General features: G+C 48.2%; 1 long non-coding RNA gene across 1 annotated transcript; it reads right to left on the reverse strand.

Annotated features, from left to right (window-relative positions):
* Positions 1-1,334: 1,334 nt before the first annotated feature.
* On the reverse strand, positions 1,335-15,816 carry LOC141978852 (uncharacterized). Its single transcript, XR_012636433.1, has 3 exons — positions 15,460-15,816; positions 5,030-5,564; positions 1,335-2,548 (listed from the first exon to the last, which is right to left on the reverse strand). It is a non-coding gene; the product is annotated as an uncharacterized LOC141978852 (long non-coding RNA).
* Positions 15,817-24,870: the final 9,054 nt, after the last annotated feature.

Here is a 24,870-nt window from a genome sequence, read left to right on the forward strand (position 1 = left end):
AATAGGTTACCTTGCATAATAACTTAGCCACTCCCAGTCTCTATTCAAGCCTAAGTTAATTGTATCCAATTTGCAAATGAATTCCAATTCAACAGTTTCTCGCTGGAGTCTGGATTTGAAGTTTTTTTGTTGTAATATAGCAACTTTCATGTCTCTAATCGCGTGACCAGAGAGATTGAAGTGTTCTCCGACTGGTTTATGAATGTTATAATTTTTGACATCTGATTTGTGTCCATTTATTCTTTTACGCAGAGACTGTCCAGTTTGACCAATGTACATGGCAGAGGGGCATTGCTGGCACATGATGGCATATATCACATTGGTGGATGTGCAGGTGAACGAGCCTCTGATAGTGTGGCTGATGTGATTGGGCCCTGTGATGGTGTCCCCTGAATAGATATGTGGGCACAGTTGGCAACGGGCTTTGTTGCAAGGATAGGTTCCTGGGTCAGCCTTCAGGATAGGTTGTAGATCCTTAATAATGCGTTGGAGGGGTTTTAGTTGGGGGCTGAAGGTGACGGCTAGTGGCGTTCTGTTATTTTCTTTGTTAGGCCTTTCCTGTAGTAGGTGACTTCTGGGAACTCTTCTGGCTCTATCAATCTGTTTCTTCACTTCCGCAGGTGGGTATTGTAGTTACAAGATCTCTCTCAAGCATTCTTACAGGTGTTTGTCTCTGTCTGAGGGGTTGGAGCAAATGCAGTTGTATCGCAGAGCTTGGCTGTAGACGATGGATCGTGTGGTGTGGTCAGGGTGAAAGCTGAGGCATGTAGGTAGGAATAGCGGTCAGTAGGTTTCCGGTATAGGGTGGTGTTTATGTGACCATCGTTTATGAGCACTGTAGTGTCCAGGAAGTGGATCTCTTGTGTGGACTGGACCAGGCTGAGGTTGATGGTGGGATGGAAATTGTTGAAATCATGGAGGAATTCCTCAAGGGCTTCTTTTCCATGGGTCCAGATGATGAAGATGTCCTCAATATAGCGCAAGTAGAGTAGGGGTGTTAGGGGACGAGAGCTGAGGAAGCGTTGTTCTAAGTCAGCCATAAAAATGTTGGCATACTGTGGGGCCATGCGGGTACCCAGAGCAGTGCCGCTGATCTGAAGGTATACATTGTCCCCAAATGTAAAATAGTTATGGGTAAGGACAAAGTCACAAAGTTCAGCCACCAGGTTAGCCGTGATATTATCGGGGATAGTGTTCTTGACGGCTTGTAGTCCATCTTTGTGTGGAATGTTGGTGTAGAGGGCTTCTACATCCATAGTGGCCAGGATGGTGTTATCAGAAAGATCACCGATGGATTGTAGTTTCCTCAGGAAGTCAGTGGTGTCTTGAAGGTAGCTGGGAGTGCTGGTAGCGTAGGGCCTGAGGAGGGAGTCTACATAGCCAGACAATCCTGCTGTCAGGGTGCCAATGCCTGAGATGATGGGGCGCCCAGGATTTCCAGGTTTATGGATCTTGGGTAGCAGATAGAATACCCCAGGTCGGGGTTCCAGGGGTGTGTCTGTGCAGATTTGATCTTGTGCTTTTTCAGGGAGTTTCTTCAGCAAATGCTGTAGTTTCTTTTGGTAACTCTCAGTGGGATCAGAGGGTAATGGCTTGTAGAAAGCGGTGTTGGAGAGCTGCCGAGCAGCCTCTTGTTCATATTCTGACCTATTCATGATGACAACAGCACCTCCTTTGTCAGCCTTTTTGATTATGATGTCAGAGTTGTTTCTGAGGCTGTGGATGGCATTGTGTTCCGCACGGCTGAGGTTATGGGGCAAGTGATGCTGCTTTTCCACAATTTCAGCCCGTGCACGTCGGCGGAAGCACTCTATGTAGAAGTCCAGTCTGCTGTTTCGACCTTCAGGAGGAGTCCACCTAGAATCCTTCTTTTTGTACTGTTGGTAGGGAGGTCTCTGTGGATTAGTATGTTGTTCAGAGGTATGTTGGAAATATTCCTTGAGTCGGAGACGTCGAAAATAGGATTCTAGGTCACCACAGAACTGTATCATGTTTGTGGGGGTGGAGGGGCAGAAGGAGAGCTCCCGAGAGAGGACAGCTGCTTCTGCTGGGCTGAGAGTATAGTTGGATAGATTAGCAATATTGCTGGGTGGGTTGAGGGAACCATTGCTATGGCCCCTTGTGGCATGTAGTAGTTTAGAAAGTTTAGTGTCCTTTTTCTTTTGTAGAGAAGCAAAATGTGTGTTGTAAATGGCTTGTCTAGTTTTAGTAAAGTCCAGCCACGAGGAAGTTTGTGTGGAAGGTTGTTTTTTTTATGAGAGTATCCATTTTTGAGAGCTCATTCTTAATCTTTCCCTGTTTGCTGTAGAGGATGTTGATCAGGTGATTCCGCAGTTTCTTTGAGAGCGTGTGGCACAAGCTGTCAGCACAGTCTGTGTGGTGTGTAGATTGTAATGAATTTTTTACCTTCAGTCCTTTTGGTACTATGTCCATCTGTTTGCATTTGGAAAGGAAGATGATGTCTGTCTGTATCTGTACAAGTTTTTTCATGCAGTTGATAGATTTCCACTCCATACGGAAAACTTCAAATCCAGACTCCAGCGAGAAACTGTTGAATTGGAATTCATTTGCAAATTGGATACAATTAACTTAGGCTTGAATAGAGACAGGGAGTGGCTAAGTCATTATGCAAGGTAACCTATTTCCCCTTGTTTTTTCCTACCCCCCCCTTCAGACGTTCTTGTTAAACCCTGGATTTGTGCTGGAAATGGCCCACCTTGATTATCATACACATTGTAAGGAGAAAGAAAAGGAGTACTTGTGGCACCTTAGAGACTAACCAATTTATTTGAGCATAAGCTTTCGTGAGCTACAGCTCAAGGAGAGTGGTCACGTTAGATAAGCTATTACCAGCAGGAGAGTGGGTTTGGGGGGGGGGGGAGGTGGGGGGTGAGAAAACCTGGATTTGTGCTGGAAATGGCCCAACTTGATTATCATACACATTGTAAGGAGAGTGATCACTTTAGATAAGCTATTACCAGCAGGAGAATGGGGTGGGGGGAGGTATTTTTTCATGCTTTGTGTGTATAAAAAGATCTTCTACACTTTCCACAGTATGCATCCGATGAAGTGAGCTGTAGCTCACGAAAGCTTATGCTCAAATAAATTGGTTAGTCTCTAAGGTGCCACAAGCACTCCTTTTCTTTTTTCAGTCTTCCTGGACATTCTATAATAGATTTAAAAGTAGCTATACTTCAACAAAAAAAACTTCAGAAACAGACTTCAAAGAGAAACAGCAGAACTAAAATTCATTTGCAAATTTAACACCATTAATTTGGGCTTGAGTAGGGACTGGTTGGCTCACAACAAAAGCAGCTTTGCCTCTCCTGGAATTGACACCTCCTAATCAATTATTGGGAGTGGACTACATCCACCCTGATCGAATTGGCCGTCAACACCAGTTCTCCACTTGTGAGGTAACTCCCTTCTCTTCATGTGTCATTATATAATGTCAGCATCTGTAATTTTCACTCCATGCATCTGTAGTGGTTTTTTACCCATGAAAGCTGATGCCCAAATAATTCTGTTAGTCTTTATGGTGCCACCGGACTCCTTGTTGTTTTTATAGAGCAACAGTGACACTGTGTGGCCAGTCGTGATAATGCACAGAACATTTCCCTCATTGAGCAACAGTGACTCTAGGTGGCCACACGGGCTAATGCACAAAGCATTTCTCTCATGGAGCAACAGTGCACTATGTGGCCACCCGGGGTAATCACAGAGTATTTCCTTAAGGAGGGACCGTGACACCAGGCTGCCACTGGGGGGAAAATGGACAGAGCATTTCCCTCATGGAGCACCAGTGACCCGGGGTGACCAGTTGGGGGGGAAATGGACAGTGCATTTCTCTCATGGAATAACAGTGATACCGGGGGGCCAGCCAGAGGAATGCACAAACCATTTCCCACATGGAGCAGCAGTGATGCCTGGTGGCCACTCGGAGTAATTCACAAACCATTTTCCTCAAGGAACAACAGTGACACCAGGTGGCCAGTCAGGGGAATGCACAAAGCATTTCTCTCATGGAGCAACTGCACAGAACATTCACCTGATGAAGCAGCAGTGATGTCCGGGGGCAACTCGAGGTAATGCACAGATCATTTCCTCCATGGACCAACAGTGACATCCGGTGGCCACTCAGGGGAGTGGCACAGAGCATTCTCCTCATGGAGTAAAAGTGACACCGGGTGGCCAGCCAGGGGAATGCACTAAGCAATTATTTCCCTCCTGGAGCAAGAGTGACACTGGGTGCCCCAACCGGGGAATACACAGACCATTTCCTTAAGGAGCCACGGTGACACCGGGCAGCCAGTCAGGTAAGGCACAGAGCACTTCTCTTGTGGAGCAACGGTGACAGTGGGTGGCCACTCCGGGTAATGCACAAACCATTTCCCTCACGGATCAACAGTGACACTGCGTTGCCAGTCGGGGTAACATACAGACTCTGTTTCCCCTGGAGCAGCAGTGACTCCTGATCACCAGTTAGGGTAATGAGTAGTGTGCATATGCCCTGGAGGAGCAGTGACAGCCTGTGGCAGCCCCAGCCTGCTCCCCGGGGGGGGAAGAGAGAGGGGGAGAGGGGCTGAGGTGGGGTAGACAGAAACTTGTGGCAGCTACATTCCCCCCACCCTCCATGAGGCCCTGGCCCTCTCTGTGGCTCTTCCTCACTCAAGGAAAAATCCTGCCTCCTCCCCTCAGAGGCTCCGGCCCTTCACCAGGTCAGAGGCCAGAAGCTTAAAGTCAGAGCCAGGTAGGATGGGGCAGCTGCTGCTCTAGGTGGTGCAATGATGCAGGCTGGCAAAATGTTCCCCCATCTTGTCCTTTGTACTGGTTGGGGGTTCCGGGGCTGTGGCTGCTCCTTCGACAACTCACAGACCTTAAGAGCCGCTCAGGTGTGGGTCCTGCTCCAGCTAGATTCAGAGGCCTTTTCTCAGGGGCCGACCCCATACTGACAAATGCTCTCCACTGACAAGAGTATTTGCAGCCCTCCCTCAATACTTAACTAAAGCAAATTTCCATTTGCTCTTACTCTGCAGATCACTGTCTGGCTTCGACCCCTAGGGATGGGCTCAGGGTGGCTGCTCCTTCTTAGGTCTCTGCCACAGGTTGGCCATTCTCTCATCTACCCAATCTCATCAGGAACTGAAAAGAGAAAGAGAGAACACTTGTAAGCTAGGCCACCACTGGTGCATGTGGCTTCTGCTCATTGGAGCCCCGTTCTTTATTCCTCTCCAGCCCACCCCGGGCCTAAAATGTTCATCACTCCCAAGGAACTACAGACCTCCAGGAAAGGGACAATCCCAGACAATTACCAGCCACAGGCAGAGCTGTACCTTCCCCAGGACACATCCCATGGAAATGAGAAGCATCTCTCTGTTCTCAAGGAGGCACCTCACTATGCAGATACTGGAGAGAGATATTTCACAAACACACACCTGCTCCTCCAACATCACAAGAGACCTCCTCAGCTCCATTGCCAAGTGAAATGTCTAGATTGTGCAGGTCCACTACCTCCAGATGCTCCTCCTCTGTCTGGGGCTGCTGCACTGGCCTGGAGCAGGCCTCTGCAAGAACAGCAAACCAAACCATCGCTGCCAGAAAGACTATAGGTGCATGAGATCTTCCAATACCTGCCTCCCTCTCCCATCCGTACTACATCATCTCCATTGTAGTAAAAGACACGGACTAAACACTGATGGGTCAAATGGCCATTTACGTCCCCCTTCTGCCAGCTCTAACACCCTTTCCCGCCCCCATCCTGCCGGCTCTTGATTCCAAGACTGTGAGGACACACAAACAGCACCCATGCCCAATTTCTGTGAAGGGAGACAGAACCAGAAGAGGCAAGAAGAGGGAGCATGCACGTCTGTGTTGGCCACAGAAGACAGAGAGAGAGAGAGAGAGAGAAACATGGGAGGAAGAAAAGCATAGAATCATAGAATCATAGAATATCAGGGTTGGAAGGGACCCCAGAAGGTCATCTAGTCCAACCCCCTGCTCAAAGCAGGACCAATTCCCAGTTAAATCATCCCAGCCAGGGCTTTGTCAAGCCTGACCTTAAAAACCTCTAAGGAAGGAGATTCTACCACCTTCCTAGGTAACGCATTCCAGTGTTTCACCACCCTCTTAGTGAAAAAGTTTTTCCTAATATCCAATCTAAACCTCCCCCATTGCAACTTGAGACCATTACTCCTCGTTCTGTCATCCGCTACCATTGAGAACAGTCTAGAGCCATCCTCTTTGGAACCCCCTTTCAGGTAGTTGAAAGCAGCTATCAAATCCCCCCTCATTCTTCTCTTCTGCAGACTAAACAATCCCAGCTCCCTCAGCCTCTCTTCATAAGTCATGTGCTCTAGACCCCTAATCATTTTTGTTGCCCTTCGCTGGACTCTCTCCAATTTATCCACATCCTTCTTGTAGTGTGGGGCCCAAAACTGGACACAGTACTCCAGATGAGGCCTCACCAGTGTCGAATAGAGGGGAACGATCACATCCCTCGATCTGCTCGCTATGCCCCTACTTATACATCCCAAAATGCCATTGGCCTTCTTGGCAACAAGGGCACACTGTTGACTCATATCCAGCTTCTCGTCCACTGTCACCCCTAGGTCCTTTTCCGCAGAACTGCTGCCTAGCCATTCGGTCCCTAGTCTGTAGCGGTGCATTGGATTCTTCCATCCTAAGTGTAGGACCCTGCACTTATCCTTATTGAACCTCATCAGATTTCTTTTGGCCCAATCCTCCAATTTGTCTAGGTCCTTCTGTATCCTATCCCTCCCCTCCAGCGTATCTACCACTCCTCCCAGTTTAGTATCATCTGCAAATTTGCTGAGAGTGCAATCCACACCATCCTCCAGATCATTTATGAAGATATTGAACAAAACCGGCCCCAGGACCGACCCCTGGGGCACTCCACTTGACACCGGCTGCCAACTAGACATGGAGCCATTGATCACTACCCGTTGAGCCCGACAATCTAGCCAGCTTTCTACCCACCTTATAGTGCATTCATCTAGCCCATACTTCCTTAACTTGCTGACAAGAATACTGTGGGAGACCGTGTCAAAAGCTTTGCTAAAGTCAAGAAACAATACATCCACTGCTTTCCCTTCATCCACAGAACCAGTAATCTCATCATAAAAGGCGATTAGATTAGTCAGGCATGACCTTCCCTTGGTGAATCCATGCTGACTGTTCCTGATCACTTTCCTCTCATGTAAGTGCTTCAGGATTGATTCTTTGAGGACCTGCTCCATGATTTTTCCAGGGACTGAGGTGAGGCTGACTGGCCTGTAGTTCCCAGGATCCTCCTTCTTCCCTTTTTTAAAGATTGGCACTACATTAGCCTTTTTCCAGTCATCCGGGACTTCCCCCGTTCGCCACGAGTTTTCAAAGATAATGGCCAAGGGCTCTGCAATCACAGCCGCCAATTCCTTCAGCACTCTCGGATGCAACTCGTCCGGCCCCATGGACTTGTGCACGTCCAGCTTTTCTAAATAGTCCTGTCAAGGTTCCTCCCCCACTCTGAACTCTAGGGTACAGATGTGGGGACCTGCATGAAAAACCTCCTAAGCTTATCTTTACCAGCTTAGGTCAAAACTTCCCCAAGGTACAAAATATTCCACCCTTTTGTCCTTGGATTGGCCGCTACCACCACCAAACAAATACTGGTTACTGGGGAAGAGCTGTTTGGACACGTCTTTCCCCCCAAAATACTTCCCAAAACCTTGCACCCCACTTCCTGGACAAGGTTTGGTAAAAAGCCTCACCAATTTGCCTAGGTGACTACAGACCCAGACCCTTGGATCTTAAGAACAATGAACAATCCTCCCAACACTTGCACCCTCCCTTTCCTGGGAAATGTTGGATAAAAAGCCTCACCAATTTGCATGGGTGACCACAGACCCAAACCCCTGGATCTGAGAACAATGAAAAAGCATTCAGTTTTCTTACAAGAAGACTTTTAATAAAAATAGAAGTAATTAGAAATAAGAAATCCCCCCTGTAAAATCAGGATGGTAAATACCTTACAGGGTAATTAGATTCAAAACATAGAGAACCCCTCTAGGCAAAAACCTTAAGTTACAAAAAAGATACACAGACAGAAATAGTTATTCTATTCAGCACAATTCTTTTCTCAGCCATTTAAAGAAATCATAATCTAACACATACCTAGCTAGATTACTTACTAAAAGTTCTAAGGCTTCATTCCTGGTCTATCTCCGGCAAAGACAAAATGTAGACAGACACACAAACCCTTTGTTTCTCTCCCTCCTCCCAGCTTTTGAAAGTATCTTGTCTCCTCATTGGTCATTTTGGTCAGGTGCCAGCGAGGTTACCTTTAGCTTCTTAACCCTTTACAGGTGAGAGGAGATTTCCTCTGGCCAGGAGGGATTTTAAAGGGGTTTACCCTTCCCTTTCTATTTATGACACGCCCCCCAAATCTCAGCTAGGGTGAAACACTGGCTGGGATTTCTTCCTGGAGCTCTAGGAAAACAGAGTTAATAAGACACATGCATCTCTAAATATGCTACCAAGTACATAAAGACTAACAATATTTTCCACATCTCAAGGACGATTTTAACCAGTTGAGTCTGGGAAACTTTCACGTGAGAGTGCATCAGCCACTTTGTTAGAAGCTCCTGAGATGTGTTGGATGTCGAAATCAAAATCTTGGAGAGCTAAACTCCACCGAAGAAGTTTTTTGTTATTTTCTTTGACGGTGTGAAGCCACTTCAGTGCAGCATGGTCGGTTTGCAGGTGGAAACGCCGTCCCCAAACATATGGGCGTAGCTTTTCCAGAGCGTAGACAATGGCGTAACATTCTTTTTCAGTGATTGACCAGTTGCTTTCCCTCTCAGACAGTTTTTTGCTGAGAAACACTACAGGGTGGAATTCTTGATCAGGTCCTTTCTGCATTAAAACTGCTCCCACACCACGCTCGGACGCATCTGTGGTTACTAGGAACGGTTTGTCAAAGTCTGGGGCCCTTAGTACAGGGTCAGACATGAGTGTCGCTTTAAGCTTGTTAAAGGCCTTCTGACACTTTTCAGTCCACTGCACAGCATTTGGCTGTTTCTTTTTGGTTAGGTCTGTCAGTGGGGCGGCGATTTGGCTGTAGTGCGGTACAAATCGTCTGTAATAACCGGCCAAGCCTAAAAAGGATTGAACCTGTTTCTTTGACTTTGGGACAGGCCACTTTTGGATAGCATCCACTTTGGCCTGTAGGGGGCTGATAGTTCCTTGACCCACCTGGTGTCCAAGGTAAGTCACTTTGTTTAGGCCTATTTGACACTTCTTAGCCTTAACAGTTAGTCCTGCCTCCCTTATGCGCTCAAGGACTTTTTGTAGATGTTCCAGGTGGTCTGCCCAGGAATCCGAAAATATGGCCACATCATCAAGGTAGGCGACTGCATATTCTCCTAATCCCGCTAGGAGACCATCTACAAGTCTTTGGAAGGTGGCGGGTGCATTTCGCAGCCCGAAAGGGAGTACATTAAATTCATACAGCCCGAGATGTGTGGTGAAGGCTGACCTTTCCTTGGCAGATTCATCTAGCGGTACCTGCCAGTACCCCTTGGTTAAGTCCAAGGTAGAGATGAACTGGGCCCGTCCCAGTTTCTCTAATAGTTCATCTGTGCGTGGCATTGGATAGTTGTCTGGGCGAGTTACAGCATTTAGCTTACGGTAGTCCACGCAAAAACGTATTTCCCCATCTGGTTTGGGAACTAGAACCACTGGAGATGCCCATGCACTTTCAGAGGGGCGGATTACACCCATCTGTAACATATCCTGGATCTCCCGTTCTATAGCAGTTTTAGCTTGAGGAGACACTCGGTAAGGTTGGACTCTAATTGGGCGAGCATTACCTGTGTCAATGGAGTGGTATGCCCGTTCAGTCAGTCCTGGGGTGGCTGAGAACGTTGGCGCGTAGCTAGTGCACAGCTCCTGGATCTGCTGTCGCTGCATACGCCCAAGGGTCATGGAGAGGTTCACCTCTTCCACACCACCAGCACATTTCCCTTCGTAGTAGACACCTTCAGGCCACTCAGCGTCGTCTCCTCCCTGGGCTGTAAACTGACAAACCTTTAATTCTCTGGAATAAAAGGGCTTTAGAGAATTAATATGGTACACCTTAGGCTTTCGGTTGAAGGTGGGGAATGCTATGAGATAATTAACAGCTCCCAGGCGCTCCTGGACCGTGAATGGCCCTTCCCACGATGCTTCCATTTTATGGGCCTGGAGCGCCTTTAAGACCATGACCTGGTCCCCTACTTTGAAGGAACGCTCTCTGGCATGTTTATCATACCAGGCTTTTTGCTCTTTTTGAGCATCCTGTAAGTTTTCTTTAGCAAGGGCTAAAGAGGTTCGGAGGGTGTTTTGTAGGTTGGTTACAAAGTCCAGAATGTTAGTTCCTGGAGAAGGTGTAAATCCCTCCCATTGCTGCTTCACCAACTGCAATGGCCCCTTAACCTCACGGCCATATACAAGTTCAAATGGGGAAAACCCTAAACTGGGGTGTGGTACAGCTCTGTAGGCAAAGAGCAACTGCTGCAACACTAGGTCCCAATCATTGGAGTGCTCATTTACGAATTTACGTATCATGGCCCCCAAAGTTCCATTAAACTTCTCCACCATGCCATTTGTTTGATGGTGGTAAGGAGTGGCAACCAAGTGATTTACCCCATGAGCTTCCCAAAGGTTTTTCATAGTTCCTGCCAGGAAATTAGTCCCTGCATCTGTGAGGATGTCGGAGGGCCAACCTACCCTGGCAAAAATGTCTGCTAGTGCCTGGCACACACTGTTAGCCCTGGTGTTGCTTAGAGCTACTGCTTCCGGCCATCGGGTGGCAAAATCCATGAAAGTCAGTATGTACCGCTTTCCTCTGGGTGTCTTTTTCGGAAAAGGACCCAGAATATCCACAGCTACTCGCTGAAATGGAACTTCAATGATGGGGAGTGGCTGGAGAGGGGCTTTGACCTGGTCTTGGGGCTTTCCCACTCTTTGGCACACCTCACAAGACTGGACATAGGTAGAAACATCCTTGCCCATTCCCTCCCAGTGGAATGACCCCCCCAAACGGTCTTTGGTCCGGTTCACCCCAGCATGACCACTAGGGTGGTCATGGGCTAAGCTCAAGAGCTTGGCCCGGTATTTAGTTGGAACTACCAACTGTCTCTGAGGATGCCAGTCTTCCTGGTGTCCACCAGAAAGAGTTTCCTTGTATAAAAGTCCTCTTTCTACAACAAACCTGGATCGATTAGAAGAGCTGAGAGGCGGTGGGTTGCTCCGTGCCGCCGTCCAAGCTCTCTGGAGGCTTTCATCTGCTTCCTGTTCGGTCTGGAACTGTTCCCTCGATGCTGGAGACATCAGTTCCTCATTGGATTGTGGACCTAGGCTTGGTCCCTCTGGAAGCGATATAGGGGATGGAGCTGTTTCTGTTGACTGTGAACCGCTCTCCGCTGGTGCACTATGTTGGGATTCAGGCTCCGGCTGAGCCTCTTGTGTCGGGTTATCGGCTGCTGCCAGTTCAGGTTCGGTGGGGCCCTCTGGTGTTGAGGTTGCAAGTACTGGATTCAGTGCTGACAATGGGTCTGGTGTTGGTTGTTCGGCTGGTTCCGGTTCTGGGACTGGTTCCATCTGGGTCTCTGGGACTGGATCCACTACTGCTGTTGCAGACATTGGCCTGGGGTCCGGGTCCATCACCTCTGACCGGGTCCTGATAGAAGTTTCCGGAACAGAGCTAGGCCTCACGGCTTGTTTAGCCTGGCTGCGGGTGACCGTTCCCACCCTCTTGGCCTGCTTCACATGATTGGCCAAGTCTTCCCCCAACAGCATGGGGATGGGATAATCATCATAGACTGCAAAAGTCCACATTCCTGACCAGCCCTTGTACTGGACAGGCAACTTGGCTGTAGGCAAATCGAAAGAGTTGGACTTGAAGGGTTGAATCGTCACTTGGATCTCTGGGTTGATTAACTTGGGGTCCACTAAGGAAGCATGGATAGCTGACACTTGTGCTCCGGTGTCCCTCCACGCGGTGACCTTCTTCCCGCCCACACTCACAGTTTCCCTCCGCTCCAAGGGTATCTGGGAGGTATCTGGGCCTGTGGACCTCTGGTGCGATTCCGGTGCAATGAACTGTAATCTGTTGGGGTTCTTGGGGCAGTTGGCCTTTACATGCCCCAGCTCGTTACATTTAAAACATCGTCCAGCTGACGGGTCACTGGGGCGAGGAGGGTTGCTGGAGAACGGGGTGGTGGGACGATAAGGGGTCTGGAGGGTTCTTTGGGAGGTAGGTGGGGCTTTGGGCGGCCCCCGGTAATAGGGTGTGGCCTGGGGTTGTCCCTTCTGGTCTCCGCTCCAACTGCGACCAGTTTTTTTCTTCTCTGCCACCTCCACCCATCTGGCTCCAATCTCTCCTGCCTCGATTACAGTTTTGGGCTTCCCATCTAGGATGTACCTTTCTATTTCTTCAGGAACACCCTCTAAGAATTGTTCCATTTGCATTAGGAAGGGCAAATTTACTGGAGATTCAACACTTGCTCCGGATATCCAGGCATCCCAATGTTTCACAATGTGGTAGGCATGTCGGGTAAATGACACGTCTGGTTTCCACCTTAGGGCTCTGAACCTCCGACGAGACTGCTCGGGTGTTATCCCCATTCTGACTCTCGCCTTGGATTTAAACAGTTCATACTTGTTCATGTGTTCTTTAGGCATTTCAGCTGCCACCTCAGCTAAGGGTCCACTGAGCTGCGGCCTCAGCTCTACCATGTATTGGTCAGTAGAGATGTTGTACCCAAGGCAGGCCCTTTCGAAGTTTTCTAAGAAGGCCTCAGTATCATCACCTGCCTTGTAGGTGGGGAACTTTCTGGGATGGGGAGTGGTACCTGGAGAAGGATTGCTAGGGTTTGTTGGTATATTCTGCTGAGCCTTTACCTTCTCCATCTCCAGTGCATGCTTCCTCTCTTTTTCCTTCTCCTCCTCCACATGCTTCCTCTCTTTTTCCTTCTCCTCCTCCACATGCTTCCTCTCTTTTTCCTTCTCCTCCTCCACATGCTTCCTCTCTTTTTCCTTCTCCTCCTCCACATGCTTCCTTGCCTCCATTTCCCTCCTGTGGGCAGCCTCCTGTACCTCCTTTTCCAGCTGCATGAGTTCTATCTGTCTTTCATGTTCCTTTTGTTTTTCCTCAGCCTGAAATCTGGCTAATTCCATCTTTTGTTGTGCTGTGGATTCTGTCATCCTAACCTCTCTGTTTTTAACTAACTTTACACCCGAGGCTTAGAAATAAACAAACAAAACTTGGCTGTAAAATTTTGCTGTGCTGGAATAGAATACCTATTCTCTGATAGTGATTGTCAGCCTACAGAAAAAGACAATTCCCTTGTCTCTGCTCTGGGCCCAAATCAAAGCAAAAACTTCCAACTACTTTGAAACCTGTTTACCCAGCCCAAAGAAAAAACAAGTTTCCTTTTTAAACTTGTGCTCCTTGTAAAAAATCAAAATCCAAAAAAAAACCCCTGCCACTTTTGTCTCCAGGCAAATGGGTAGAACACCCCTCCTTCTATTTACTTTTAGGGAAACAAAAAACTCTGGGTTGGAAGACTGTGAATTTCCCTGCAGGAGTTAAGTACCCTGCCTCCAGGCAAAGAAAACCTGCAATTCACAAAGATAATCCCCTTTTGTCTCTGCTTGGCCACAAAGCAGAGAAAAACAAGCTGCTTTCAGTTTCAGCAGCTTCTGGACTTCCTTTTTTTTTAAAATCTGTATTTCTAGTTCAAAAAAATCTCAACTGGATCTCAAAATGATTTCAGGTTAATCCCACCACTATGCCACCATGTCAAGGTTCCTCCCCCACTCTGAACTCTAGGGTACAGATGTGGGGACCTGCATGAAAAACCTCCTAAGCTTATCTTTACCAGCTTAGGTCAAAACTTCCCCAAGGTACAAAATATTCCACCCTTTTGTCCTTGGATTGGCCGCTACCACCACCAAACAAATACTGGTTACTGGGGAAGAGCTGTTTGGACACGTCTTTCCCCCCAAAATACTTCCCAAAACCTTGCACCCCACTTCCTGGACAAGGTTTGGTAAAAAGCCTCACCAATTTGCCTAGGTGACTACAGACCCAGACCCTTGGATCTTAAGAACAATGAACAATCCTCCCAACACTTGCACCCTCCCTTTCCTGGGAAATGTTGGATAAAAAGCCTCACCAATTTGCATGGGTGACCACAGACCCAAACCCCTGGATCTGAGAACAATGAAAAAGCATTCAGTTTTCTTACAAGAAGACTTTTAATAAAAATAGAAGTAATTAGAAATAAGAAATCCCCCCTGTAAAATCAGGATGGTAAATACCTTACAGGGTAATTAGATTCAAAACATAGAGAACCCCTCTAGGCAAAAACCTTAAGTTACAAAAAAGATACACAGACAGAAATAGTTATTCTATTCAGCACAATTCTTTTCTCAGCCATTTAAAGAAATCATAATCTAACACATACCTAGCTAGATTACTTACTAAAAGTTCTAAGGCTTCATTCCTGGTCTATCTCCGGCAAAGACAAAATGTAGACAGACACACAAACCCTTTGTTTCTCTCCCTCCTCCCAGCTTTTGAAAGTATCTTGTCTCCTCATTGGTCATTTTGGTCAGGTGCCAGCGAGGTTACCTTTAGCTTCTTAACCCTTTACAGGTGAGAGGAGATTTCCTCTGGCCAGGAGGGATTTTAAAGGGGTTTACCCTTCCCTTTCTATTTATGACAAGTCCCTAACCACCTCTATCTCCACAGAGGGCTGGCCATCTCTTCCCCATTCTGTGATGCCCAGCGCAGCAGTCTGGGAGCTGACCTTGTTAGTGAAAACAGAGGCAAAAAAAGCATTGAGTACATTAGCTTTTTCCACATCCTCTGCCACTAGGTTGCCTCCCTCATTCAGTAAGGGGCCCACACTTTCCTTGGCTTTCTTCTTGTTGCCAACATACCTGAAGAAACCCTTCTTGTTACTCTTGACATCTCTTGCTAGCTGCATCTCACTGTCTGGACTGACCTCCTGAATCCAACCTTCTGCTGGGGAGAACACTCCACTCCCGGTCAGAGAAAAAAGCAGCCCCTGAAAATAAGAGCCTTCTCTCCCTCGTAACCAGAGCTAGTCATGAACCTTTTCCTACACACCAAGCGCCAGCTAACGAAAAGTCCCAGCCTGGAGCCAGGTGGACCGTGAGCAGAGCCCTCACAGCTTGCCTTCGCTTTCCCTCACATGAGGGGAGTGGACTCTGACCCGCCACTTTTCCCTTGGTACTAAACCCAACACAAGGGGCGGGGGACAGTAAAATTAGCATCTCAGTCGGCAACAGTGCTCTTCTTGCATCTCCCACACTCCAGGGTTGTGCCCTCAACCCCCCTTGCACTATGCCTTTATAACTACAAATAGAAAACACCTGTTGCAACGGCACCTGAAATAGTGACTCTGCAGAGGAGACTTGCCTCTTCCTCAGCCTTAATCCCACAGAGCCCCGAGCCCAATGAGGAAGCTCACGGCCTGTGAAGAAAACTAGAGTGAGTACAGAACGAGGAATTCAAAGCACTGACCGCTTACTCACAGTCAGTTATGCGGAAGGCAGAAAGTGGAGGACTGATAATCTTCACTTACAAGAATGTCCAGGCTGCTCAGGTCCACCTCTGCCAGCTTCTCCTGCAGCTGCTGCTCGACAATTCCTCTGCAAGCACCACAATTAAGCCAAGCAGGAGCCATCACTCCACAAAACTCAATTGGTGCACAAAACCTTGCCCTCATCCCTGCCTCCTTCTCCCATCCCATCTACATTGGCCCCACTTGATGAACAGAGACTCAGTCAATGCTGACAGTGACGCTCCACTCTCCAGCGCACTCCCCCACATGATTTTTGTCCCCTCCTACTTCTTCATGGCTCCTGAGACCTAGCCATCCTTGAGACCTAGCCATCCCGAGACCTGCACACCGAGAACGCCTGCCCGTGTTCTCTGAAGGGAGACCGAACAAGGAGAGACAAGCACAGACAAAGTGTGTCAGTTGACACAGTAGAGTAGAGAAGAGAGAGAGAAACATGGAAGGAAGGCAAGAAACTCACCAGCTACAGTCATCCTCCTGGATCCAACCTTTTGCTGCAGTGGACACACCTCTCCTGGCCAGACAGATGAGCAGCCCCTGATAATGGGGGCCTTCTCTCCCCCATAGCCAGTTAGTCGAGAACCTTTTCTTACAAACACAGACCTAGCGAATGGCGCGTCCCTGCCTGGAGCCAGGTGCGCCGTGTCCAGCCTCCTCACCAAACCAGACACTTATCTTACTGACAGTGATGGCTGCTCTGCTTCCAGCTAGATGGCATCACCATAGCCTGGCATCAACACTGCTCACTGTCTCATGGCTCTTGTACGCTTTCCATCTCACAACAGGGGTTGGCTCTTACCCTTGACACTAAGCACAACACAAGAGGGGAAAAACAAAAGTTATCATCGGAATCCGCAATGTTGTGTTGGTTCTTCTTCTCCCTGTCCCATTATACCTTCACAGATACAATTAAAAAGCACACAACACACACTCAACCTGTGGAATTGCTGGCCAGAGAATGCTGTGAAAGCCAAGACTATAATAGGGTTCAAAAAAGAACTAGGTAAATTCATGGAGGATAGGTCCATCAATGGCTATTAGTCAGGATGGGCAGGGATGGTGTTCCTAGCCTCTGTTTGCCAGAAGCTGGGAATGGTGACACAGGATGGATCACTTCTCGATTACCTGTTCTATTCATTCCCTCTGAAGCACCTGGTATTAGCCAGTCGGAAGACAAGATAGTGGGCTAGATGGACCTTTGGTCTGACCCCGTATTGCCATTCTTACGTAAACCCACACCGACTCACAAAATAGGAAAATTCTCCTCCCACACCCAGAACAAGGAGGAAAACTTTTATGAGAAACCAAGCCTCACCTAAAGGGAAGCAGCCGTCTGTACTCAGGCTCTACCATGCATTTATCTAAGCCCTGGTCTACACTGGGGCGTGGGGGGGAGATCGACCTAAGATATGCAACTTCAGCTACAAGAATAGCGTAGCTGAAGTCGACGTATCTTAGGTCAACTTACCTCGGCGTCTTCACGGCATGGGGTCGACTGCCACCACTCCCCCGTCGACTCCGCTTGCGCCTCTCGCCATCGATTTATCGCGTCTAGACTAAAATTGACCCCCGATACATCGATCACTACCCGCTGATCCGGCGGGTAGTGTAGACATACCCTTAGGCTTCAGCCCTGCTGCTAAAAGCCGTGAAGCGTAGCCGCTGTTTGTCGTCTCTCCTGCCAACAAAAAACTCCCACTCCCAACGAGCGGCATTTGCATTGTGAGCAGGAGAGCGCTGCTGCCGACAATGTGCGGTTCACACTGGTACTTGTAGTGGCAAAACTTTTACTTTGGGGGGGGGGGAGAAGGGGGTTAACGCTTCTGAAAGACAAAAGTTTTGTCCTTCAATGCCAGCACAGACATACCCTTACAGGCAACTCAGCCTGCAGCTGCCCTGGAACAACAGTAACACCGGGTGGAAGGGCAGGGTTAGGCACAGAGGATTTTACCCATAGAGCAACAGTGACGCTGGGTGACCACGAAATAATCCACAAAACATTTCCCGCATGGAGAAACAGAGACACCGGATGGCCACTCGGGTTAATGCACACAGCATTTATCTCATGGAGCAACAGTGACACTGGGTGGCTAATCCAGGTAATGCACAAAGCATTTCCTTCGTGGAAAAAGAAAAGGAGTGCCTGTGGCACCTTAGAGACTAACCAATTTATTTGAGCATAAGCTCTCGTGAGCTACAGCTCATTTCATTGGATGGAGCAACTGTGGATTACCCTGAGTGACCACGCACTGTCACTGTTGCTCCATGAGGGAAATGCTGTGTGCATTATCTAGAATGGCACCTGGTGTCACTAAAATATTTCCCGCATGGAGCAAGAGTGAAACCAGGTGGCCAATCCAGGTAATGCACAAACCATTTCCCTCATCAAGGGAGAGAGGCAACGAGGGGCCACTCGGGATAATGCACAAAGCATTTCCCTTATGGAACAACAGTGACAATCACAGAATATCAGGGTTGGAAGGGACCTCAGAAGGTCATCTAGTCCAACCTCCTGCTCAAAGCAGGACCAATCCTCATCTAAATCATCCCAGCCAGGGCTTTGTCAAGCCCGACCTTAAAAACCTTTAAGGAAGGAGATTCCACCACCTCCCTAGGTAACGCATTCCAGTGTTTCACCACCCTCCTAGTGAAAAAGTTTTTCCTAATATCCAACCTAAACCTCCCCCATTGCAACTTGAGACCATTACTCCTCGTTCCGTCATCCGCTACCACTGAGAACAGTCTAGATCCATCCTCTTTGGAACCCCCTTTTCAGGTAGTTGAAAGCAGCTATCAAATCCCCCCTCATTCTTCTCTTCCGCAGACTAAACAATCCCAGTTCCCTCAGCCTCTCCTCATAACTCATGCGTTCCAGTGCCCTAATCATTTTTGTTGCCCTCCGCTGGACTCTTTCCAATTTTTCCACATCCTTATTGTAGTGTGGGGCCCAAAACTGGACACAGTACTCCAGATGAGGCCTCACCCATGTCGAATAGAGGGGAACAATCACGTCCCTCGATCTGCTGGCAATGCCCCTACTTATATATGCCAAAATGCCATTGGCCTTCTTGGCAAGAAGGGCACACTGTTGACTCATATCCAGCTTCTCGTCCACTGTAACCCCTAGGTCCTTTTCCGCAGAACTGCTGCCGAGCCATTCGGTCCCTAGTCTATAGCGGTGCATGGGATTCTTCCGTCCTAAGTGCAGGACTCTGCACTTGCCCTTGTTGAACCTTATCAGATTTCTTTTGGCCCAATCCTCTAATTTGTTTAGGGCCCTCTGTATCCTATCCCTACCCTCCAGTGTATCTACCTCTCCTTCCAGTTTAGTATCATCTGCAAACTTGCTGAGGGTGCAATCCACACCATCCTCCAGATCATTTATGAAGATATTGAACAAAACCGGCCCGAGGACCGACCCTTGGGGCACTCCGCTTGATACCGGCTGCCAACTAGACATGGAGCCGTTGATCGCTACCCGTTGAGCCCGACGATCTAGCCAGCTTTCTATCGACCTTCTAGTCCATTCATCCAGCCCATACTTCTTTAACTTGCTGGCAAGAATACTATGGGAGACCGTAACAAAAGCTTTGCTAAAATCAAGGAACAACATGTCCACTGCTTTCCCCGCATCCACAGAGCCAGTTATCTCGTCATAGAAGGCAATTAGATTAGTCAGGCATGACTTGCCCTTGGTGAATCCATGCTGACTGTTCCTGATCACCTTCCTATCCTTTAAGTGCTTCAGAACTGATTCCTTGAGGACCTGCTCCATGATTTTTCCAGAGACTGAGGTGAGGCTAACTGGCCTGTAGTTCCCCGGATCCTCCTCCTTTCCTTTTTTAAAGATGGGCACTACATTAGCCTTTTTCCAGTCGTCTGGGACTTCCCCGGATCGCCATGAGTTTTCAAAGATAATGGCCAATGGCTCTGCACTCACATCCGCCAACTCCTTTAGCACTCTTGGATGCAACTTGTCCGGCCCCATGGACTTGTGCTCGTCCAGCTTTTCTAAATAGTCCCGAACCACTTCTTTCTCCACAGAGGGCTGGTCACCTCGTCCCCATGCTGTGCTGCCCAGTGCAGCAGTCTGGGAGCTGACCTTGTTCGTGAAGACAGAGGCAAAAAAAGCATTGAGTACATTAGCTTTTTCCACATCCTCTGTCACTAGGTTGCCTCCCTCATTCAGTAAGGGGCCCACACTTTCCTTGACTTTCTTCTTGTTGCTAACATACCTGAAGAAACCCTTCTTGTTACTCTTAACATCTCTTGCTAGCTGCAACTCCAGGTGTGATTTGACCTTCCGGATTTCACTCCTGCATGCCCGAGCAATATTTTTATACTCTTCCCTGGTCATTTGTCCAATCTTCCACTTCTTGTAAGCTTCTTTTTTGTGTTTGATCAGCAAGGATTTCACCGTTAAGCCAAGCCGGTCGCCTGCCATATTTACTATTCTTTCTACGCATCGGCATGGTTTGTCCCTGTAACCTCAATAAGAATTCTTTCAAATACAGCCAGCTCTCCTGGACTCCTTTCCCCCTCATGTTATTCTCCCAGGGGATCCTGCCCATCAGTTCCCTGAGGGAGTCAAAGTCTGCTTTTCTGAAGTCCAGGGTCCGTATTCTGCTGCTCTCCTTTCTTCCTTGTGTCAGGATCCTGAACTTGACCATCTGATGGTCATTGCCTCCCAGGTTCCCATCCACTTTAGCTTCCCCTACTAATTCTTCCCGGTTTGTGAGCAGCAGGTCAAGAAGAGCTCTGCCCCTAGTTGGTTCCTCCAGCACTTGCACCAGGAAATTGTCCCGTACACTTCCTGGATTGTCTGTGCACCGCTGTATTGCTCTCCCAGCAGATATCAGGGTGACTGAAGTCTCCCATGAGAACCAGGGCCTGCGATCTAGTAACTTCCGTTAGTTGCCGGAAGACAGCCCTGTCCACCTCATCCCCCTGGTCCGGTGGTCTATAGCAGACTCCCACCACGACATCATTCTTGTTGCTCACGCTTCTAAACTTAATCAGAGACTCTCAGGTTTTTCTGCAGTTTCATACTGGAGCTCTGAGCAGTCATACTGCTCTCTTACATACAATGCAACTGCCCCACCTTTTCTGCCCTGCCTGTCCTTCCTGAACACTTTATATCCATCCATAACAGTACTCTAGTCATGTGAGTTATCCCACCAAGGGGCAGCCTCTTGGGAGAATGCACACAGCATTTCCCTAATGGAGCAAGAGTGACACTGGGTGGCCACTTGGGGGAATGCTTAAAATATTTCCCACATTGAGCAAGAGTGACACTGGGTGGTCACTTGGGGTAATGCACAGAGGATTTCCTTCATGGAGCAACTGTACATTACTTGAACAAAAAAACTTCAGAAACAGACTTCAAAGAGAAACAGCAGAACTAAAATTCATTTGCAAATTTAACACCATTAATTTCGGCTTGAGTAGGGACTGGCTGGCTCACTACAAAAGCAGCTTTGCCTCTCCTGGAATTGACACCTCCTAATCAATTATTGGGATTGGACTACATCCACCCTGATCGAATTGGCCATCAACACCGGTTCTCCACTTGTGAGGTAACTCCCTTCTCTTCATGTGTCAGTATATAATGCCTGCATCTGTAATTTTCACTCCATGCATCTGAAGAAGTGGTTTTTTACCCACGAAAGCTTATGCCCAAATAAATCTGTTCATCTTTAAGATACAACTGGACTCTTTGTTGTTTTTGTGGATACAGACTAACACGGCTACCCCCTGATACTTGACACCCAGTGTCACTGTTCCTCCATGAGGGAAATGCTGAGTGCATTACCCTGAGTGGCCATTTGGTAACACAAAGCATTTTCCTCATGGAGCAAGATTGACACTGGGTGGCCACTCGGTTTAATGCACGAAGTATTTCCCTCATGGAGGAACAGTGACATCAGGTGGCCAGTTGGGGTAATGCACAAACCATTTTCCTTACGAAGGGACAGTGATAATGTGTGGCCACTCTGAGTCATGCACAAAGCATTTCCCTCAGAGCAACGGTGATCTGTCAGAGTAATGCACAAACCGTTTCTCCCACAGCGTTACAATGACATCCGCTGGCCAGTTGGGGTAACGTACAGAGAGACCCCTCGAGTAGCGGTGAGCACAGGGGTTAGGACCCAGGAGCCTGAGCTGGAGCAAGTCAGTCCAGAGTGCTGTGCATAGCCCTGGACCCTCCACATGCCCTGGGTGATGCAACCTGGTGAGTGGAGACACAGGCCGAGGACTACTCTCAGACCCCTGCTCACATCCTCTACTGAATATGGCCTGCTTCAGAAAGGAGGACTAGACTGGCATGACCAGTGATGTAGAAGGAAGACACCTGAGGACTAAGCATCTCTTGTTACAGTCAAGTTGCTCTCCACGAAGTTACCGGACTTCAGGAAGATTCCATAGCACCTGACAACTCCTTGGGAGCCCACAAAGGATTCCCCCACGCTTATCGTGCCCCAGTTAGATGCAGAAGTCTTTTCTCAGGGGCCCACCCTGTGACGGGTTTGACCCCCATTCTGGGATTCCACCTGATGTACTGGGATTTCACTGAGCCTGCCTGCTGCACTAGCCTGGCCTCCCTCTCCCTGTTTTGTTGACTTAGGCTACTCCAGCCTCTGGCAGCACGCACGCACGCACGCACACACACGCTGTAGAATCACACAGAGTCTGTCAACAGCTTTCTATGAGAAGACTCAGCTAGGAAATCACCCAGCACTCAAGTGCAGTTCCCCTCTGGAAAGTACACCCAAAATAATATTGTCTTGGGCCGCAGAGAAATCTATATAACATAAGCTCATAAATTCACCCCCTCCCTCAATGTGGAGGAAGATATGCACAACTTTTGCCCCCCCCAATTAGAAGTTGCACAAACTGTGTTTAATAAACTTGTTTTTGTTTATTATTAACTATAAGAGACAATTTTAAGTGATAGCAAACAGAAGAAGGCAGATTACTAAGCAAATAAAACAAACATGCATACTAAGCCTAAAATCTTAAAGAGACTGGATTCAAGAAGTCATTTCTCACCCTAAATGTTGTTTTTAGGCAAGTTGCAGGGTTTCTGTAGCTGAGATTTCCAGTTATTTCTCTTTACAGACCAGACTCCTGTCTTAGTCTGGACTCAGCCCTGGACTTTCCCCCTGCTCAGTTCCTTTGTCCCTTCAGGTACTTTTAGCAGTCTTTCTACTTGGACAGGAAGGCAATGGAGAAGAGACCCGTTTGCGTTACTCCCCAGCCTTAAGTAAGATTTACATAAGGCGGGAATCTTTTGTTTGACCTCCCCCTCCTTTTAGTGGAAAATTACTAGAAGTCCAAGATAGTGTTTAGTACCAGGTGACAGGACCACCTGACCTAGTAGCATCACAGCTACATCCCAGGACGCATCTCAGGAAGGAGAGAGATTAGTGTCTTCAAAGTCTTATTGTTTCTTCCTAATGGCCTAGCAAGGCTGATGGCGTGTTGTCTGGTGGGAGTTTCCCAAGTATACACCCGGTTTTAATTGTTACATAGTCAATATTTCCAACTTTAGATACAGAAATGATACATGCATCCAAATTGGATAATCACATGCAGTAAATTATAACCTTTCCAATGATACCTTAAAAGACTATCTTGCATAAAATATATCACTTATCTCACTGACAGTGGCGGCTGCTCCACTCCCAAATGTATGGCTCCTGCCTCATTTCAACAAGGCTCACAGTCTCCCTGCTCTTGCTTGCTTTCCATCGTACGAGTGGAGTAAACTCTGTCATTTGACTTCTTTCCCCTTGGTACCAAACCCAGCACAAGGGAGAAAAACAAAGAAGTTAGCATCTCAGTCGGCAATGTGGCATAAGCTCTTCTTCTTGCATCTAACGCACCCCAGGGCTCTGCCCTCAACCCCCCTCCCATTACACTACAAGTAGAAAGCACCCCGGCAATGACACCCGAAATAGTCACTCTGCACAGCAGATTCTGGTCAAACACACCAAACCTGTGGGGAAAATGCAGACACTGGGCTTGTTTTTTGCTTAATTGGCTTGAGAGTTGCTTCTTGGCGAGTTTTGGGCTGCTGGCTTGTTGCTTGTTTACCTTGCAGCTTGTTACTTCTTTTTTTTAAATCAGCTCCTGGCAAGCAGGGGCAAGCAAGGGCACGGGGCAAGGAGAGGCAAAGTGGGGGAGAGAGTCAGGGGTGCACAGTGGGTCCACCACACTCCCAGTCTGCACGCCGGGGGGATCTAGTCACAGAGTGTTCGGGTTCTTACGGATTACCTTGTTTTGAAATGGAATTAGCTTGATTTTTGGTTTATTGTGAAAGTCGGGGTGCTTATTTACCTCGTGAAAGACAGCAACTGTGAGTGTGATACCTTCCCCAGCCTTAAATACCAGAGAGCCCCGTATCCAATAAGCAAGCACACCGCCTGTGACAAAAACAACTACAGAGGAGGAATTCCAATCGCTGACTGCTTACACGCAGCCAGTTATGCGGGAGGCAGAAAGGGGAGGACTGTTCATGTCTCCTTAGAAGGATGCCCAAGCTGCTCAGCTACACCTCTGCCACTTTCTCCTCTGGCTGGGCTACTGGACAATTCCTCTGCAAGAGCAGCTGCAAAAGCCAAGAATGAGCCATCACTACACAAAGCTCTACCAGTGCTTGACATCTTACCCTCAGCCCTGCCTCCCTCTCCAAACCCATCTACACTGGCCCCACTCGACAACCAAGTCAACACCGACTGCCACGCATGATTTTCATCTGCTCCAACTTCTCCAGGGCTCCCGAGACGTCTCCTGTCGGGATGCAAACCTAGTACCCCTGCCTGCGTCCTAAGAAGGGAGACAGCACAAGGAGAGGAGAGAGAGAGTTGGCCAACACACGAGAGTAGAGAGAAAGAAAGACAAAAACATGGGAGGAAGGCAAGCAACTCAACACCTGAAGTCATCCTCCTAGATGCAACGTTCTGCTGTGGAAGACACACTGCTCCTGGCCAGAGAAATGAGCAGCCCCTGCAAATGGGGACCTTGTCTCCCTCATAACCACAGCTAGTCAGGAACATTTTCTTACAAACCCAGCCTTAGCTAAAGGAGCATCCATACCTGGAACCAGGTGGGCCATGAGCAGAGCAATCACCAAAACAGACACTTATCTCACAGAGTGGCAGCGGTTCTGCTCTCAGTTGGACGGCTTTTGCGTGGCATCAACAATACTCGCGGT

Source organism: Natator depressus, chromosome 28 (genome assembly GCF_965152275.1).
Source record: "Natator depressus isolate rNatDep1 chromosome 28, rNatDep2.hap1, whole genome shotgun sequence".
In the NCBI taxonomy this organism is placed as follows: Eukaryota; Metazoa; Chordata; order Testudines; family Cheloniidae; genus Natator; species Natator depressus.